This window comes from Juglans microcarpa x Juglans regia, chromosome 1D, assembly GCF_004785595.1.
Source record: "Juglans microcarpa x Juglans regia isolate MS1-56 chromosome 1D, Jm3101_v1.0, whole genome shotgun sequence".
Classification (NCBI taxonomy): Eukaryota; Viridiplantae; Streptophyta; class Magnoliopsida; order Fagales; family Juglandaceae; genus Juglans; species Juglans microcarpa x Juglans regia.
In genome coordinates, this window is record NC_054594.1 from 16,814,850 (window position 1) to 16,835,175 (window position 20,326).

The 20,326-nt window shown below is 37.0% G+C and overlaps 1 long non-coding RNA gene across 1 annotated transcript; it reads left to right on the top strand.

Annotated features, from left to right (window-relative positions):
- The first annotated feature begins 568 nt into the window (after positions 1-568).
- LOC121248565 lies at positions 569-18,808 on the top strand. The gene is made up of 3 exons (XR_005937479.1): positions 569-582; positions 768-772; positions 18,673-18,808. It is a non-coding gene; the product is annotated as an uncharacterized LOC121248565 (long non-coding RNA).
- Positions 18,809-20,326: the final 1,518 nt, after the last annotated feature.

Sequence of the window (20,326 nt, forward strand, 5' to 3'; positions counted from 1 at the left end):
CAGACAGGATATCAAGTGTATACTTGTGTTGTTGAGGAAGATGCCTTTCTAGGAACGAGCAACTTCGAGACTAAGAAAATATTTGAGGGAATCAAGATCTTTTGTTTTGAAGTGTGTAGAGAGAATGCTCTTGAAAATCTCGATCTGAGAGATGTCGTTGCTAGCAACCAAGATTTCATCAACATAAACAAGAACAAGAGTGATGCTGGTGTGGGTGACAAGAGTAAATAAAGAATAATCTGCTTGAGATTGATGAAAATCTGCATCAAGAAGCATAGTGGTTAGTTTAAAAAACCAGTTGTGGGAGGCTTGCTTGAGGCCATATAGAGATTTTTGGAGCCGACAGACACGAGTCTCCCCTTAGGGAAATATCCAGCTGGTGTGGTCATGTATACTTTTTCATCAAGATTGTCATCCAGAAAAGTATTGTTGATGTCGAGTTGATGAATAATCTAATTTTTTGTGGCAGTGACTACTAGTAAGCAGAGACAATGGTCATTTGGCAATCGAAGCAAATGTCTCATGATAGTCAAGGCCTTCAACTTGAGTATAACTCTTTGAAACATGTTGAGCTTTGTATATGTCGATAGAACTGTTGGCCTTGAGCTTGGTTTTGGAAACCCATTGACAACCAATGGGTTTCTTACCAAGAGGAAGTGGCTCAAGAGTCCAAGTGGAATTATCCTCTAATGCACGAGTCTCAGTGGACATTGCCTCATGCCAATGAGAGTGGTGAATGGTAGTAGAATAACATGAAGGTTCAACAGATGTGGTGGGAGCAGTTAAAAAAAGCAAGGTAAGAAGGTGAAAAGCGAGAATAGGAAAGAAAATCATATAAAGAGTGAGCAATACCTAAAGCTGAGGCAACCGGTGAGGATGCAGTGGACTACGTATGTATGGTTGAGAAACGTAATCCTAAAGATATGCTGGTCGAGTAGTGGTGTGACGAGGGTGAAGAGAGAGGGAAGATGGCTGAAGAGGAGGTGGGTCGGGATTATGAACGGACGGAGGAGGAGAAGATGGTGGTAATATGGGCTTAGGGATAGGAAGAGGAAAAATGGAAAGAGATGTATCGCGAAGAGCTAGAGTGTCCAGAAAAGGAAATTTTTGTTCATGAAAAGTGACATCAAGGGAATAGAAGATGACTTGGGTATCAAGGTTGTAAAGCTTGTATGCTTTATGAGTATCGGGATATCCAAGAAAGACACATTTAGATGCACGAGGAGAAAATTTATCGCTGGAAGCATGGAGGATTTGAGCATAACAAAGACACCCGAACAAGCGTAAGTGAGCGTAGCTTGGCGTTGTATCAAAGAGAAGTTCAAAAGGGGATTTATTTTGGAGAATACGGCACAGGGTGCGGTTAATGGGATAAGCCGTGGTGAGAACACATTCACCCCAAAATTGTAAGGGTAAGTGTGCTAGAAACAGAGACTACGGGCGACATTCAGGAGGTGCTGATTGTTGCGCTCCCTAACACCATTTTGTTATGGAGTTTCAACACAAGTACGTTCGTGAATGATGCCGTGGTCATGGAGATAATTTTGAAATTTGTGAGAAATAAATTCTTGTCCATTATGAGCTCTTGTTATTTTAATCATGGTGTTGAACTAATTTTGGATAAGTGCAAAAAAATGTATGAAATGAGTATAAGCTTAAGATTTATATTGCATGAGATAGATCCAGGTGTTGAGAGAAAAATCATCAACTATTGTGAGAAAGTAATGCACACTACAAATTGAAAAAGTATGATAACCATCCCATTTATCACAAAAATTGCGATTAAATATAAAAGTACTTTTATTAGCATTTGAAGGAAAATGAAGTCAAAATTGTAATCTTGTATTTCTAAAACTTACTATTTACAATAGAAGAATATGCAAAATAAATAGATACAAGGTCTAGGCTATCTATGGTAACTAAAATTACAATTTGATGACTAATGTCCTAAAATGATGCTAATTTTGTGGTGATTTTGCTGACTGTGTAATTGGGATTCTGTCCAGAGAGAGAGAGAGAGAGTAGGCGAGAGAGAAGAAAAGGGAACTCTGGGCGCCAAAGTGACCAAGTTGTGAGATTTCACCTTTTGGCTCAATGACAATTTTATCCTTTAAAATGTTTTGCTATTTTATATATTTGAAGGGTAGTTTAGTCAAAATTCAATTTTGAATTAAAGAATTGAATTATGAAATACAAGCTGTGTCTTCGGAGCTAGCTGCTTATATTAAAATCTGTTCCTCTTCATGATGTAGTCCAATCTTTGCAAGTTGGTGATCCACCGAATTCCATTCTCTATATCCTAAATAACCTGATCAACATTCCTCGTCTTTATCATTGAAAGCTCAAATCATCACTATCTCTAATAATAGATCCAATCCCCATTTTCAGATTTTTTGAATCTATTGCTGCGTCTCAATTAGCCTTTATTCTATTCCAGAAATTCTTAAAATCCCTTTCTCGCAATATAATTTCTCAAACATGTGCACATGATATACCAAAATGGATTCACCGTTCATCAGTAAATTTTTCTTTCAAATCAGTATATGCAGTCAACATTTCTCTTATCAAATAATCAATCATCCCAACATCCCCTGCAAACATTCCCAATATGCCAAACGGAGGAAGAAAATCTTACGCATTTATTTCTTAAGGATTTTGTGGAGACCCTCTGTCTGGCCCATCAACATCTCTCAATACGCTTCACTGCAAATTTCAGACTGGATCCTCATTATCCTCCTCATCTTAAGAGTATTGATACACACAACATATTTTAAAATAAAATTATTTTTATAAAGTAAAGAAATGTTGTGTATAAATTATTTTTCTTATCCTAAATCCATATATATAGATGCATCAGGACACTTTGGCTTGCTTTGAACAACAGATGAAAACATCAACGGCTTTCATGTTCTTTTGACTCTAAACTGAGGAAAACATCTATTACTTTCCTATGAAAATAAAGTCCGAGATGCCATACTTTATGGACCGGTCACATCAATCTTAGATTTTTTTTATGCTTTCTAGTACTTACTCATTTCTGGACTTTTTCAATTTAAAGAGCCGAAGATATATTCTGTCGATAGATTGAAATGGGAATTGTAAGGAGCAATTAATGAATAAAAGGAAGAAAAGTAAAATACCACATAAAGAAACAGTAGAAGTACCGGTGAAAATTAAAGTTTAAAACTGATAATTTTATTTTATTTTTTATTTTAATTTTTTGAAATCAGAAAATTCATTGTTTACCTAATAGTTCCTTCATAAGATTATTTTTTTTTAAGAAAAATTATCATTATTCATTCATCAAAGAAACTTACATCTATGACCAGATACATTTTGAGATGTCCTCTTATTAAACATGACATCATAAACCAAAATAAAGCATTTGGAGCTCCACCAATACACTATTTCTTTTTGTGACTAGTCTGGTCTTCACTATTACTGATACTCTCTACAGACAACACTCTCTGCCTAAATAGAGACTCAACTTCCCCCTTCATAGAAAGAGATAACTTAACCTCTACAGACAAATGGCTGAGAGACAAACTCTTTTTTTATTTTAATTAACAATAAGGAAACCAAAAAGAAAATGAGTAAGATAGATGCAAAAAAGGACGGATTTTAATTTGGACCAACTCCAATAAACTTCAGAATTTGGGACGGCCTGTGAAGGAAACACACTTGTCTATTTTAGGCCACAAATGTCAGATCTCAAAGGTCTGGGGGTGGCGATTCAGGTGATTTGCTCATGTGTCGAGAAGAGCTGCCGGAATGGGTGGTGGATGAGAACCATGCACGATGATTTTTACAAAACCGCCACTTTTGTTCCGAATAATTTTCGAGGTATGAATCTGTTTGTGCCGCGTGTCTCTCAAAAGTTTCTAGAAAGTTGTAGATCTTTCTTTTTCGGCTTTGAAAAAAGCAAAATAAAACTAAGCAAAAGAAACCTTGATAGACAAGGTGGGTGAATGGAGGTAAGAGAGAAGGAGAGGGAGGAGGAGAAGGAAGCCGATGCCTCCTCCCCTTCTGGTGAAAATCAGATCTAGAGCCTTTGATTTTTTACTAGAGAGAGAGGGTGGTTGCTGTTGATTTGATTGTTATTCTAAAACGTTCTACATAAAAAGCTTATTTTGTTCATAAGATTGTTTGTTAAATATATAGCGTGAGTAGAATTGTTTTTTTATTTTTTTATTTGAGGTATAAAGATAGTAGATGCATTCATTAAGGAAGTTTATGGCTATCAACCATTACAAGTGAAGTAATATATAGGGCAATACAATCTAAATCAATTAATTTATTGTTGCCTAATAGAGCCTGCTTAGCTAGTGTATGTGCAACATAGTTAAGCTCTCTTTTGACGTGTTGAATTTGCCACTAGGATGTCACCATTAAGCACCGAAAATCTTGATGATGCCACTTAGTTTACCTTCATGGATCACCTGTGAGGAAGCAGTTTGAACCACCACTTTGGAATCACCTTAAAAAGTCAATGAATGTAGATCAACTTCCTTACAAAACTTTGCAGCCTCAAACAAATCACGTGCTTCTACTATGGAGGGATCTACACAGTAGTGCAATGGTTTCATTAGACTAGCTATTACATTACCACCAAAATCTCTAATAACAACCCCTACACCAATCTTATTCAATCCAGATTGAACAGCCACATCCCAATTGACTTTGAACCAATTGCCAACAGGAGCTTGCCATTGTAAGGAATGAGGAGAGGGGTGGTGTGGGAGAGGGTATCATGGGTTCAAAAAAATCTGCTTGAGCTTGCACTGCTTGCTGATAGACAAAATGTGTTGACAAAAAACTCCCCTCATGACGAAAAGAATTCCTTTGAAACCAAAGTATCCTTGAGAGGATGGCAAACAAAACCAAGTTTTGTGGCCCCAATCTACCGCACATGTTTTCAAAGACTCTAGTAAAATTATTAGAGATAATGGAGGCATTCTGGAAAGGTCTATCTCCCAACAACTAGACATCACTAGCAGAGGGACATGACCACAGTATATGACCCAGGGTTTCCACTTCAAGTTTCTAAATTGGACATAAGGGATCATCCACAATTCTTCTATAAAACAGGTTTTGCTTTGTAGGTAATGCATCAGTGCAGGCTCACCATAGAAAAACCTTAACTGCATTTGTTGTTTGTAAAGACCAAAAGGTTTTCCATATAGCCCCATGATGCCCTTGCCATGATGTGCCTCCATTGAACCAAACTAGAAGTTGCTTTTATAAGTGATAGGCACTTATGACTGAGAATATACCTATGGAAGTACCTCTCCATATCACCTTATCTGATTGTGCCATCAAGCTCACACGAAAGGTAACAATAGCTTGAAAGTCTGCCTCATTGAAAATTGAGTGACGAAGTTCCAAATTCCACCAACCCTTCTCTTGGTCAATAAGTTCAGCAACTTTTGCATGGCTATCCAAAATAGAGATAGGGGATCGCACCTTGGAAGAATAGTTTCGAGGTAGCCATTTGTCATACCAAACACTAATTTGATGTCCATCACCCACCTTCCAAACTTCCAAATAATGCCTTCCTTAAGCAAGGAAAGAGAGTGATATACACTTCTCCCAAAATAAGAAGGTCTAGAGCCCAATTGGGCATGTAAAAATGAGGAGTTTCAGAAATATTTGGCCTGAATGATCTTGCTTGGTAAGGATGTATAAGACTATAGCAGTCTCCATGCTTGTTTTGCCAATAAAGCTAGATTGAAACAATGCAAATCCCTGAACCCCATGCCTCCTTCCATTTTGCCACAGCTCAATAAGTGCCAACTTTTCCAATGGATTTTGTGTTAAGAGTCTTGGTGGCCCAACTAGAAGTTAGCAAATAAATAATTTAGCTTCTTGCATAGGGAAATAGGGAGCAAAAACACACTCATGCAGTGTAACACCCAGGCCCAGCACGAAATTCATGTCTGAATTTTTTTATATGGAAGAAAAGCCCACTTGGATTTTAACAAGTAATTTTTGGGAATAGGTTATGGGCCCAAAATATGTATTGATGGAATATGGATTTTTATTGGGCTTGATAACCAGGTTAAATTCAGTTAATATTTTTTATGGATCAAGTGGGATTTATTTTTGGATTTTCGACCCGACAAATTGTGAAACGAAGGCTAGTTTAGAATGTGAGACAGTGCCCATTTATTAATTATCAATAAGTGGGCCCATGTATCCTGAAATGAGCCCAAAAAGCCCAAACTCTTGAGAAGCCATTTTCAGTCCCATGCCATGCATGTTTTCTTTCTTTTTTCTTCCCTAGGGTTTTTATTTGCGTCCATGGCATGCATGTCTCTATCCCCACGACTTTCACTGCAAGAGTGCGCGCAAATAATAGATGTGTATTCACATTTGCATTTCTTTTTCTCTTCCTTTATTTTTCTCTAGGGTTGCAGTTTTCTATTTATAGTTATAACTCCCATGCATGTACATCTCTCCTTTGCTAGGGTTTTTTTTCCTACCACTTAGCTTATATATACATGAACAAATACGTTCTTTTCTGGAGATACACACGACCAAGCCTTATACTGCCGTAAGCTACTTCCCAAACCTACCTTGCCGCACCTCCCCAATAAGTTTCAGCAAGCCAATCTCCAACCAAGAAGCCTCATGCCGCTGTCAAACCCCACCACCACAGGGAAGCCGCTGCAGACCGAGAGAATACACATCCACGTCATCCCTTGTCCAACGTTGCACCACAGCCCTCCTAGTGTGTCGCCAACCACCACCACCCTAACTCCTTCTGACACACTTCACCCCCCTAAACACTCGACATCAAGCCGTTAGACCCATTGTCCTCCTCCGTGAAGACGCTGCAACTCAACCCGTGCGCACCATAAAGGAACGGTTTTATCCATCTCCTCCATGCACAACCAACGCTCATCGTAACGCACCCTCGTAGTCACTCCGCAAATGCTGGTCACCCCTGTCGTCCAGCTACCATAAAATACTACAAACGGTGCTCTATTTGTACCACACCAAAATAGAGGAAGTATGTTTCCCCCACCGTGAGCAACAGCTCAACCACCCCACGGCACCAGCCCCACCCAGATTTCGCCACCTGCACAAAAAGTACCGATCAGGCATCTCAGCCACCCCAAGCCAATACTCGCTCTCGGTAAGTTCACAACATACCCCACACCCAACTCCATCGCAGCTCCATTCCTCTCAGTGAGCCTCTGCCTCGCAAACTATTGTTTCACGTAACATGAACATGTTTTCAAATAACAAAGTTTTACAGAAGCTTACCGTAAAGTTGGTCATGCATAAAATATTTTAAGGTGAAATTACATTATTACCCTTTGAGTTACAAGCTGTGTTAGTGTGTTTTAAACTTTTAATATGTATTAGTGGACTTTATTTTTATTTATGTTTATAGAAATCATTTAAGTAATTTAAAATTTTATTAAGTAAAGATTTCTTTCAAAAGTAAACGATAATGATGTAATTTTATCTTTAAACAATTTAATTTTGATATGATCTAGTTTAATAAATAAAAGATGTTGTTTAATTTAAAATATTTTGGTATAATTATATTATCTAGTATTAAATTTTTATAGTTTGATTACAATAGTAAGTGAGTTAGAATTTAATACTTTAGTGAGATTAAGTTGGATATTGAGGAAATTGGGAAGTGATGATATTTTTAGGGATTGATAATTTAGGTGTATGAGGAATTAAAATAGGTTATTTTAGCATCTTAGGCGGAAATATTGAAATATGTGTTCGATTGAAATTTACGGGAATTACGTGATTATTTTATATGTGACGATTAATATTTGTTCGGCATTGTTGATAAAAATTTTGAAAAACTAAGAAATCTAGGTAAGCGAGGTTCCTATACTAGACTTTCCATAAAAAGAAAATGAAACGAGGTTGATTTTAAAAATACGCATGTTGTTTTGAAAAGAAGTCTGAAAACAACCTCAAATATGTGTTCTGCATATGCATGAAAGGTGTATAAGAGAAAATATTTTCTCTCATGACTGGTGTAGACATGAGCTGATTTTGTGCATCCTGTTTCTGAACTATTGAAAAAGAGCGAATATGAAATTTACAAAATTTGTGCATGTGATGCGAAAATGTTATGAGACTGTTTTTGAATATGTGAAAAGATCTGAATTTGTTCAGTACTCTATTTGGATATGTTGTGGCATTTGAAAACCTTGGTATAAGATTCTGATTCTGTATTTTGATTAAGTCTGATTATGATGTTCTGTTTGGTTTTCGTTACGGCCTAACCATGGATGATAATAGTGGATATGGCCCAACCACGGGTGATAATAGTGGATACGACCCAACCATGGGTGATAATAGTGAATACGGCTCAACCACGTTTTATAATAGTTTCCAAGTAGAGGTGAGGTTGATAGGAGTTTAGAACTTCATGAGATTGTAGAACAAGAGGAAAGTGCTACAAGGAATTTAGTTGAGAATGAGGAAGAAATTCTTCAAGTTCCTACAAATTATAAAAAGGATTTGAATTTGAGTGGGAGCACACCACTTGTCAATCAATCAAACAACCTCAGCTGCGTAGAAGCACAAGTGAAAGTATTCTCTGTCGTCATTTTGAGATTGAAAGAGAAGCTTTTATGGTAACTCCGCATTATGATGACGAGCCTAGGACAATTCATGAGGCTCTCTCATCTTCTACTAAAGATGAGTGGATGAAAGCTCTTAATGATGAGATTGAGTCTATGAAGACTAATTAGGTCTGAGATTTGGTTGATCTACCGACAGGGTGTAAGACTATTGGGAACAAATGGGTTCTTAAGGTCAAATGCAAGTCGGATGGATCAATAGATAATTACAAAGCTCGCTTGGTAGAGAAAGGATATACCCAATAGGAGGGTATAGACTATGAAGAAACATTTTCAATAGTGGTGAGATTTGCCTCAATTCACCTGATTCTAGCTATAGCAGCAAACATGGATTTGAAACTCTACCAGATGGATATTAAGTCAATATTTCTCAATGGAGAACTAGATAAGGAGATCTATATGGATCAACCAACGGGTTTTGTGGTCAAAGGTCAAGAGCGCAAAGTGTGCAAGCTCAAACGATCTATATATGGCTTAAAGCAACCATCTAGACAATGGTACCTCAGATTCCATCGAGCCATTCTCTCGAATGGGTTTACGATGAACACAGATGATCATTGTGTCTATGTCAAAAGATGTAAAAAGAGTTTTATTGTCTTGTCATTGTATGTTGACGACATACTACTAGCTGGAAATGATAAAGGGTTGATAGTCGCCACAAAAGAGTGGTTATCCTTCAATTTTGAGATAAATGATATGGGTGAGGCAGAATACATTCTGGGAGTTAAAATCTACAGAGATCGCTCAAAGAGACTTTTGCGTTTGTCCCAACAGACTTACATAAAGAAAGTCCTCGAGCGCTTCCTAATGAATGGATGTAAACCCATTGACACCCTTGTTGCAAGAAGCGAGAACTTGTCTAAAGAGTTATGTCCTAAGACTCAAAGAGAAAAGGAAAAGATGGCCCGTGTCCCTTATGCTAATGTTGTGGGTAGTCTGATGTATGCAATGATGTGTACTCGGCCTGACATATACGCTATGCAGTTGCCTTAGTGAGTAGATTCCAATCTAACCCCAGACTGGCTCACTGGAAAGCAGTCAAGAGGATTATGCGATATCTCAAGGAAACTGTAAACTATGTGTTGTGCTATCAGGGTTCAGATTTGCAGCTAAGAGGTTACAGTGATGCCGATTGGGGCAGTGACCTAGATGAGCGTAAATCAACCATTGGGTATGTCTTTCTGCTCAACAAATGCGCCATTACATAGAGCAGCAAGAAACAACCTTGTATAGCTTTATCCACCATGGAGGCAAAATACATAGCTTGTTCTGCAGCAGTTCAAGAAGTTGTTTGGTTATGGAGATTCCTCAAGCATTTAGACATTGGGACGGATACTTCAGATCCGGTGATGATATTCTACAATAGCATGGCAGCTCTCGCATATGCTAAGGACTCAAAGTATCATGGAAGAACCAAACGCATAGATATCAGATACCACTACATCAGAGACATGGTAGCGCAAAAGGAAGTGGTTCTGAAACACCTTTCTACGAGTCACATGGTTGTTGATCCCTTAACGATGCCTATAGCAAGAGATGTCTTTGAGGATCGTGTTAGGAATCTAGGACTGCGCAGACTGTAAATGTAATTTGTGTTTCAAATGACATTGAGATGTAACATTTCCTTTAGGATATTAATGCAATATGATTCAGTTCTTGTCTTTATCGTATTGTTTTTTTAATACACACAAGATATGTCAACAGGCTTAGATCGGCTCACTCACACAAACATATGTCGCCTTAGTGGGAGCTAAGATGAGGTCCATTGAGAGGACTATGCATGGGTTACCCACCATCCATGTAGCCTGTAGTTAGCCAGATGCGAGTTCCTTTTTGACGCCTTGGAGGCATGCAAATAGAGGACCTCAGGTTAGACGCTTAAAAAGTGCCTAGACTAAGATCTGTACGGTGTTGATATAGATATATGCTCTTTAAGAAAGAGAAATCTACCATAGCATGTGTTTCATACTATATGTGTTTATACGACTATATGAGTAAGTGAGTAAAATGTTTCCCTCTTTCTCACTGTGTGAGTCTCATTTTTTAAATGTCCTTTACTTTTGACTATGTCACGAGATGGAGGTTGTGATTTCTGCTACTTTGGCATGTTGTCTATGGCCATGATTGATACGGTCTAAAGAAGCATTGCTGAGAAAGCAATTCGATCAAAATTGAGTGATATGAGTGCAAAGGGAAGACTCTTCGATATCGTATCTTCGATAGTATTTGCTGACATCAAACAAAGACGCCACATCTTGGTAGTGGCTAAAGGTTGTGAACACATTGAAATGATTTGGAGGTAGTCAAGCATTGTTCTAAGTTTTTTAACTCAAGAGGGTTCGAAAATGCTTGATTTTGATGCGATCGAATGAGTCTAGGACATGAGCAGACACTTTAGGGATATTACTATGCTGGTCTTCTCTAGGAGAGATTTGGTGTATGTACTCCCACCTTTCAACAGATGTGCTTGGTGGTCGCATGGCCTATTTACTTGTATGAACAAGATTGAGAACATTAGAGAGATGCAGACCTAGGGTCATGACCACTTTGTGCGAGTGGGAGATGTTAGATGGAGGGGCACCCACGTGGGGCTGACCCCCTCCTTAACTGCAGTAGCCATGCGTTACTGCCATTAATATGGCAATTGAAGGCTGGCCTTTAAGGCCAGCCGTGTGTAATTGGTTTTTGGAACCATCTGAAATACACAAAAACTCTTACTCTTTTTTGTTCTCTCTTGATAAGATATTTAGGCTGTGAATTTGTTAAGTGTTACTCTAGTTTTATACTATGTTGTACACTTCACCACTAAGAGGAAACGTTGGAGATTCATCAATCTGGAGAAATTTGTGGAGCAATTTTATAAGCTGAGCTTGAGGTATTTTTCCGCTGTGCTTTCTTACAGTTTCATTAATTAACGCAAAGCATGTTTAAATAAATGTACACAGGTGGTCACACCATTGGAATTGGTCACTGCATTGGTTTCACCAACAGGCTCTACAACTTCACTAGAAGAGGCGATCAAGATCCGTCTTTGAACCCAACCTACGCCGAGTTCTTAAAGAAAAAATGCCCGAGCCCCACAGACGCAATAACAACAGTGGAAATGGACCAAGGTAGCTCCCAGAAATTTGGCAGCAGCTACTACGCAATCCTTCTGCAGAATAAGGGTCTGTTCCAATCCGACGCGGCGCTTCTGACCAGCAAGCAAGCCCGAAACACTGTCAAGGAGTTGGTTAGCCAAACAGATTTCTTCACAGAATTTGCACAGTCGATGAAGAGGATGGGAGCGATCAAGGTCCTCACAGGCACCGCCGGTGAGATTAGGAAGCAATGTGGGAAAGTGAATTGGTCTTTAAGCTGCTGCTGCTTTGGGTTTTGGTAATTAAATTATAGTCTCGGATGTCATGATGCAGTACTAAGAACGTGGAGCACTTGCATGCACGTTTTAATTGTTCATAATTTGCACTAACTGTCAATGTTCCATTAATATTGGGAACTTAAAATAAGTTGGAGGTATTAATTGTCTTCATTTCTGTACTTGTAAAATCAGTTTGATCTCAATGTTTCTAAATTTGAAAAAGTAAGCCATTAGTCGAAGTATTTGGCTATATCCATCCATGTTATGATCATGATCATAAGCGGAATCAACGCTTTAAATCCGGGCATCTCCCTGGTTAGAATCTACGACTTCATTCTCGCTGATCTTGTTAATGCATGCATGCAAGAAAAGGGCATACTAATTGAGCGACAAGTTAATTATCAATATCTTTCCAAGATAATGAATGCGTATATAAGGACGCTTTCATGACAGCAATAAAGATAAAGTCATAAAGAAAATCGAGAAAAATTTATTTAATAGTTATTAGTATGTCATGACAGCAATTATAAATAAAGTCATAAAGAAAATCGAGAAAAAATTATATGCAATGAGAATTAATATTGATATGGCCCAAACTGGGAGCCCAAGGCCCATCGCCCATGAAGGACTCAAATGAGTCGTGTAACTTAATGAAGACCCTAGCCGCCCTATTTATTAGGGAGGGGTAAACCTCATGTGATGGATATGGATTACGTGGTGATTAGATAATTATGATACATTAGAGATTAGTCTTCTAATGTCTAAGCATTGTGCAAAGTTCATCAATTTATAATATTCATCAAATATTCTCCATACCTATATATAGGGGCTATAGGTAACCTTCAATCGATCTGATCCTAGTATTCTTGAATTATTATCTCTCACTCATTACTGACTTAAGCATCGAAGGTGTCACATGCGCACCACGTTGCCCACTTAGCATTTTGTAGGTTAACAATCACGACCAGTGATAGGACACGCCCTTTACACAAGTACTCTCAAATGGGTATAATTAGCGTTAGCCCATCATCAATTACTTCTTGCGGCCGTAGTGGGCATTAGAGATTGAAGGTTTTGTTTGTTTTCACATATGAGATGAGATGAGTTGAAATAGAAGTTGAAAGTTGAATTATTTATTTTATTTTGTGTGAGAATTTGAAAAAGTTGTAATGATTAGATGAGATGAATTAAGAAGAGTTATGAAAACAAACGAGTAAAATTATAATCATCTTATGTCATCTCATTTCAAAATTTCTCATAATGTTTTTTAAACATCACTTAAACACAAAGACTTAAAGAAAAAACTTTGAACTTTTACATGTTAGATACAAAATCAATTAAAACTCAAATTATTATCCTTTTATCCGAATATTTGAATTTTTTAATTATCAAAAACTTTATCCTATCTCATGATTTTGTGATTTTCTTAAAAATATGGACTATTCTTTATATCCAAATCATTCAGAATTTCTGTCATTCTCATCTATTTCTCATTTCAATTATTATTATATTCTAAATTCTTATGATACTTAAATCCAATCATTGTTTTCAAAATAATTAAAGGCAGTGATACCACATCTTCTTAACTTAAGTGATATATATTTTTTATTAATTTATTAACGAATAATGCTGATGTAGAAAAAAATGAATTTAAAGTATCAAATTAATCTGAAAAAGTTTTAAAAAGTAGGATATTTAAAAAGCATGTATGATGAAATAATATAAATTTATGAATTAAATGTTGGTTTTTAGACGTAAAAATAATTAAAATATTTAATTTTAAGTAAAAACATAATGTATCATTGTCGACATTGTTCAATGTATCGGTTGGGTTGTCAACATTTAAATTAAAAAGTGACATTGTGACTTGAACCAATGCATACATATTGGGGATAGGAGCCTTAACCACTTGCCAACTTCACAAAAGGTTGTGTCCTTTAGTGAATTAGAAACATTTTCAATGTATTATCTAATATTTGAGAAGTTGTGACTTCTCACAAGTGGTCATTCATTTTAGTTGTGACTTTTCACAAATAACCTTTTATTTATTTAAGTTGTGACTTTTCACAAGTGTCATTTCATTCTCTATAAATAAGGAACCACATTCTCTACAAAAATTAGAGAAACACTTCATCCTCCTTTTGTCTTTAATTCTTTTGACTTTGGCTATTTTATATTGGGATCGAGGATCTCCTTTTGTGTGCACTAACAAGGAGATTAACGGGTACCGACGTTGTTGTATCTTGGAAGTAAACTATCAAGAAGTCTAGTGCACATTTAAATATGGAGGTGGCGGAATTTACTCTAAGGAAAGTTTTCATCACAGCGTGCCTTAATACTGGGTTCTCTCTTTCTAATTTGTTATTGTTATTTTACATATTCTCTAGTCACTACAAGAAATCAGGCTTTTTCCAGTGATTTTAAGATCTTTGCAAAAAAAATAGGCACAAAAAAAATCGTAGCATATAAGCACTATTTGCGGCGATTTTTGTTTCACTGCTGAAATCCAACGTAATATATTGGAAATGCTGATCCTGAATTTACTATTCACTTATTTGTGGCGACTTAAATACCTTTTACGGTGCTTCGTATTCGTCGCAAATAAAATGCGCATAAAATTTATGACTGTAGCGCATTTTATTTGCGACGAATACAAAAATTGCCGCAAATAGGTCTTTTTATGGCGATATAAAGCTTATTAACAGCGAATAAAAAATGCCACAAATAGACTTTTTACAAAATTTATGAAAAATTGTAGAAGACTATTTCTGGTGAATATTTAATCGCTAGAAATGAGTATTTCCAACAATTTTGATATCCGTTGTAAATTGCCAACGACCCCACCACACCACCGCCACCTCACCTTGACGGCCACCCCCTCCTTCTCCCCAGCCCCATGTCGGACATTTCCATTTCATCGAATATTCTGGCATCACCTCTCTCTGTCTCGGATTTCACTGAAAATCACTGCCGCTAGGGGCGCCGTTCTCCAGCACTCACACCTCGACACCATCGACAATCCTCCGTCGAAGTCCCATTCTCCTCCACGCCTAGCCCAACAGCTCGAGGCCCTCCCTCTCTCTGTTTCTCTCTCTGCTACATCTCTCAAGACCCACTCCATGGCGCCGAGCACCTCCTAGTCTCTCTCTCATCTCTACGCCTTCTCAGTCCTGCTCCGCCACCACAACCACCATGCTCTTTGTCCTCGTCGGTAGGTCATCTCTCCTCCACTGTCTCTCTCTCTCTCTCTCTCTCTCTCTCTCTCTATTTTGTGCTGCAAGAGTGCGTAATAAAGAAGATTATTGTGTGTCTTTGTTGTCTGTGTTGGTGGCTTAGAGTTGTGAGGTGTTTTTTATGGAGGTAATTAGAACTGGATTGCTACTTTAATGGATCTGGGTTATGAACATGATGTTAGGATTTTGCTTCAATTTTTGTGTGAATGATGTTGGTGTTATACTGGAAGCTCTAGGGTTTTGTTTGCTTATGGATTTTTTTTTGGGTTTGATATGCAGGAGGAGTAGTGACTTGAATGGCTCTCTTGGCCTGTTCCCACCACTAAAGGATTTAACAAAGTTGAAAACACTATGAGTTAATAATTTGTTTGTGGAAATCTGTGGTGTGTGCATGTGTCTTATTTGTGTGTAGCTAAAAAAATGATTAATCTGTGCTATAAACACATTGAATGACATAATAATTAGTTCAATAAATGGAGATATTTGGCTCAATTAATCTGTTGTAAAGTATCTTGTTTGTAACGATTACCTTATATATCTCACTTCTCATTGAACATGAGATGCATTCGATGACCCTAGCAAAAGGGGATTTCAGCCAAGTGTTGGAGGTGACGGTGATTCAGTTGATTTATGTTGGCATAAACCAATGCATCAACTTGTGCAAAAAAAAAAATTCATTGATATAATTTTTTCCCCTTTTCCCATTTCTTTCTGGGCAGAAGGGGCTTAGATGCAAAACAAATTTGTTTTTATCTCCTCTAACTTCTTTGTGACCTCTCTTTCTTCTCGGTTTGGTTTTGCCTTGCTGCTTTATTTTCAAATTGAGCATGATGTTGGGATGGACTCGATCAAATTGAAAGCTTTGATAGACCTTTTGATGAAATTGTGGAAGAACCACTTTTCAATCAACTGAGGTGATTTTATTTGATGTTGAAAGTAGGAGTATTTTTTTTCTTTTCTGGTTTTGAGGGATGAAGTTTTATGTATTTGGTTTTTGAATTCTAGATCCAAAAACTGAGCTGAACAGCGGGCAGTAGCCAAAATATTGCTACTTTTTATCCTCTTCCTTTTTGGTTTTTTTTTTTTTTTTTTTTTGGGGCATTGAAGGTCTATATTTTTTTTTTGTGTACACAGACTTTGCCTATTTCCTTTATGAATACGAATTTTATCACTTGCAAAAAAAAGGCCAACATTTTTTTGTTCCTGATGGTTGTGTTTGTCCATAGATATCTCTACTCGTCTAAAGAATCTCTTTGATTGGGTCATGGTATATACTAGTATACAACAATGTGTTAAGGTGCTGCTAGTGTGAATGATGTATATGATTGACATGCCTCCCTTTTCCATTCTATGGACTTACCTGTTATGGGAAGACAATTTTAAACAAATGGAAATGAGTTTCTTTATGGATTTATATTGGTTTTTGTATACATTCTTAAAATTCTTTAACTATACTTGAATATATGACAAATGAGCAGCTTGGGTATATTGTTCAATGTAGCCCACGAGTGACATATATACCATGTTTTTGGGTTTTGTTTCATTGTTCAATCTTCTGAGTACAACCCTGTCTATTTGCAAGGGAGAATTGACAACTTCATAAACAACTTGGAAGAATTACTGAAAAGCAATTCAAGTTCATTCCTTCTACATGCTACTTTGCTTAAATACTAGTGTACTAAACTAGATACACTAATCTATGACTTGGGTTGGAAGTTTGAAGTTAATTTTTATTGTTCCTTTTTACATAGCTTAAACTTGGATTTTTTATAATATTGGAGTTTTTTGCAACATGCAGGCATTGTGGCTTTCATAATAAACTATTGTGTATTTTTTAACACCACTCTCAATTCAGCACTCAGACAATTTGTGGTCATTTGAAGATATTCAATATCTATTTCCAACTTCATGATACCCTACAAAGAAGCAGACATGAATCTGTTTCAATACTGATGCACCTGCGTTAATATATATTATCATTCTTCTTCTGAAAATTGGTGCATTACTATTGAGTTTGAACTGCAAAGTCAGTGACTTCCATGTGATTGTTTCATCTTAAATTTGAAGTCAACCGCCACAGGCTGGGTGAGCCCGACTTTGTCAGTTGGACCATCTGAACCAACAAAAGTTTTTAAATAAGCGAAATATATCCATCAAATACTAGATCGTGCATTCTTTAAATCCCTATTTTGGCTATCAGAAGTCACAATAGCCACATCGAAGCCAAGTCACCAACATTTTGGTTGACATGCTGATCTTGTGGCTATTGGTCAATTTGCTTCTTAAAATCAGCTTGACTTGGTGAAATTGGTAGCCTCATTATGTTCACTTAGTTGAATAAGGCATTAGTATATGGCTGCAAACATAATTTCTGGTTTTGTGCACTATCTTTATGGTCCTTAGTGAGTATAGTCCTTGGCCTGGCCTGGCCAGCCAACTTCTAGTTTTGTTCCAACTTCTGGTTTTGTTTCATATTATCTCCTAAGGTGCTTTGTTTACTAAGGGGTAGAACAGAGCAAGTTTTAGTTTCATGAACTTAGTTAGAAAATTGCAGTGATTTTAATAAAAATGATTATAATAACTAATAATAACTAAAAATTCTGAGTTAAATTCTTTTTTAACTTAACCAGCAAATGCTAGCCAAAGCTTTGGTATCTAGATTTTGAGTTAAAGTTGTTGTTGCTTGATCTCAGTGCTTTTCTCTAAAGGTAACATTTACAACTTCCAAGAATGTTGTAAGAATGTTACTTTTTTCCGTGGAGTTGTATGAAGTTGTCTGTCTCTAATTGAGGGTATTACTATATCCACATTGCATGCTTGCAACGACAAAGTAGTGCTATGGATATTAAATCAAGGTACTTTTTATTATCCATTTCACTCTCTTTATTGTTTAGGTGTTTTTTTTATTTAGTAGTTCACATTATTGTTTGATATAAATGTTAAATTGCAATTAGCTTAAGCTTTGTGTGGCCATCCAGAAATTTCATAGTGAATATAATTTGGATGTGTATTATATTTTTTATGTATTCTGTTTTGTGCATTTTTTTTTAATTTTCTAAAACAACATTTCCGACAAGTACAGTTCGCCAAAAATAATTTTTTCATTGCATAAACTAATTTGTAAGTCGCCACAAATATACTTTTACTGTGAATATTGTGTCAACTATTTTACCATCTCTGTTTTATTACACTAACATTTGTATATGCAGCTTATTAAAGGTTGGGACATTTGGTGATATGCAGTGGCACTTATCTGATAGGCAGAGGAAATACATGTGCTACTCACGTGAGCACCCTTTGGCCTTCTGCGAATAATAACCGCTGGATCAAAGACACGTGCAGCCATCTCTTATATATATATATACATGTTTTCCCGTGTTAGGGTTACGGACTGTTTTTACATTTGAGCAATTGGTTTCTTTTGCCGTTTTGAGAAAAAAAGATGAGAGCCTTTGTACAGAGGGAGAGAGAGAAGCTAGGGTTTACTGAGGGAGAAAGGAAAGCTGTGTTGAGGCTTGTATTTGGCTCAGTATTAGCTTGATCTTGTGTACATACATTGGCTTTTGAAGATTGCTCAATAAAGAATGATCTCTGAGGCTGTTCCGCCATTAGGGCCGAACCACGTAATCTCTATTTGTATTTCTTATTCTTTACTTCTTTATTATTTCTTGTTGATCTATTTATTGTTGTTGTTATTCTTGATGATTTTATCTCCGATTCTTGTAATTTCTTGACCGAGTCTTTCTTCGAAGTTACTGAGTTCTAAGAACAAAAGGGGGACTCTGCTTGTGTGTATCACAATTGGTATCAAGAGCTTAGGTTAAATGGGGACCACGAAGTTTGATGTTGAGAAATTTACAGGGCTTAATGACTTTGGATTATGGAGAATAAAGATGAGAACTCTGTTAGTCCAACAGGGCTTACAGGATGCTCTCACCTTTGGAAAAAAGGGCTCTTCCTCGAAAGTGGAAGGAAAGGGAGAAGTCCAGAAGGACATTCTCCAAAAGGCCCACAGTGTACTTATTTTGTCTTTAGGAGATAAAGTGTTTAGGGAAGTAGCAAGTGAGGAATCTGCCGCTGGTATCTGGTTAAAACTAGAACACCTATATATGACAAAATCCCTAGCTAACAGACTTTGCAAGAAAACTAGGTTATATACTCTTAAAATGACTCCTGGAACCCCAACAGGGGAACATTTGGATACTTTTAATAAAATTATATTAGACCTATCTAATATAGATATTAAGGTGGAGGATGAGGATCAAGCAATCCTCTTGCTGAGTTCTTTGGACTCATCATACCATAACCTTAAGGAAACCATGATGTATGGTAGAGACACCTTATCTCTAGATGAAGTGCAGTCTGTGCTTCATGCTAGGGAATTACAAAATCAAGAAGATACCAAACGAGAACATGGTGAGGGCTTGTCTGTTAGGGGAAGACCAGAAAAGAGAGGCAAGAAAAATAAATTAGACTTTAAGAAAGGAAGGTCTAAGTCTAAAGGGAAACAATTAAAGTGTTTTCTATGTCACAAAGAAGGACATTTCAAGAGAGATTGTCCTGATAGAAAAACTCATGTAGGAAACAAAAACAAAGAAGATGGGGGGATGTAGCAGTGCTGTTAGATGGGTATGAAAGTGCTGAGGTACTGAATGTATCTGAGGCAGGGTCTGAAAAAGAGTGGATTTTAGATTCTGGCTGCTCTTTTCACATGTGTCCCAATAGGGACTGGTTTGAAACCTTTACTGTTTTAGATGGTGGACATGTAATTTTAGGGAATAATAAATCCTGTAAAATCATGGGAATTGGGTGTATAAGACTAAAATTACATGATGGATTGGAGAGACTTTTGAGGGAAGTCAGATTTATACCTGACTTAAAGAGAAATTTGATTTCTCTTGGCACACTTGACAATTCAGGTTACTCTTTTAGGTCTGAAGCAGGGTCCTTAAAATTACTAAAGGTTCACCCACAATTATGAAAGGGGAAATTAAAAATGACCTTTATACTTTAGTTGGAAAAACCATTGTGGGGAAGCATCCCCTGTACAAAGTGTCATTGAGAATAAATCTGTGCTTTGGCACAGGAGATTAGGGCATCTTAGTCAAAGAGGA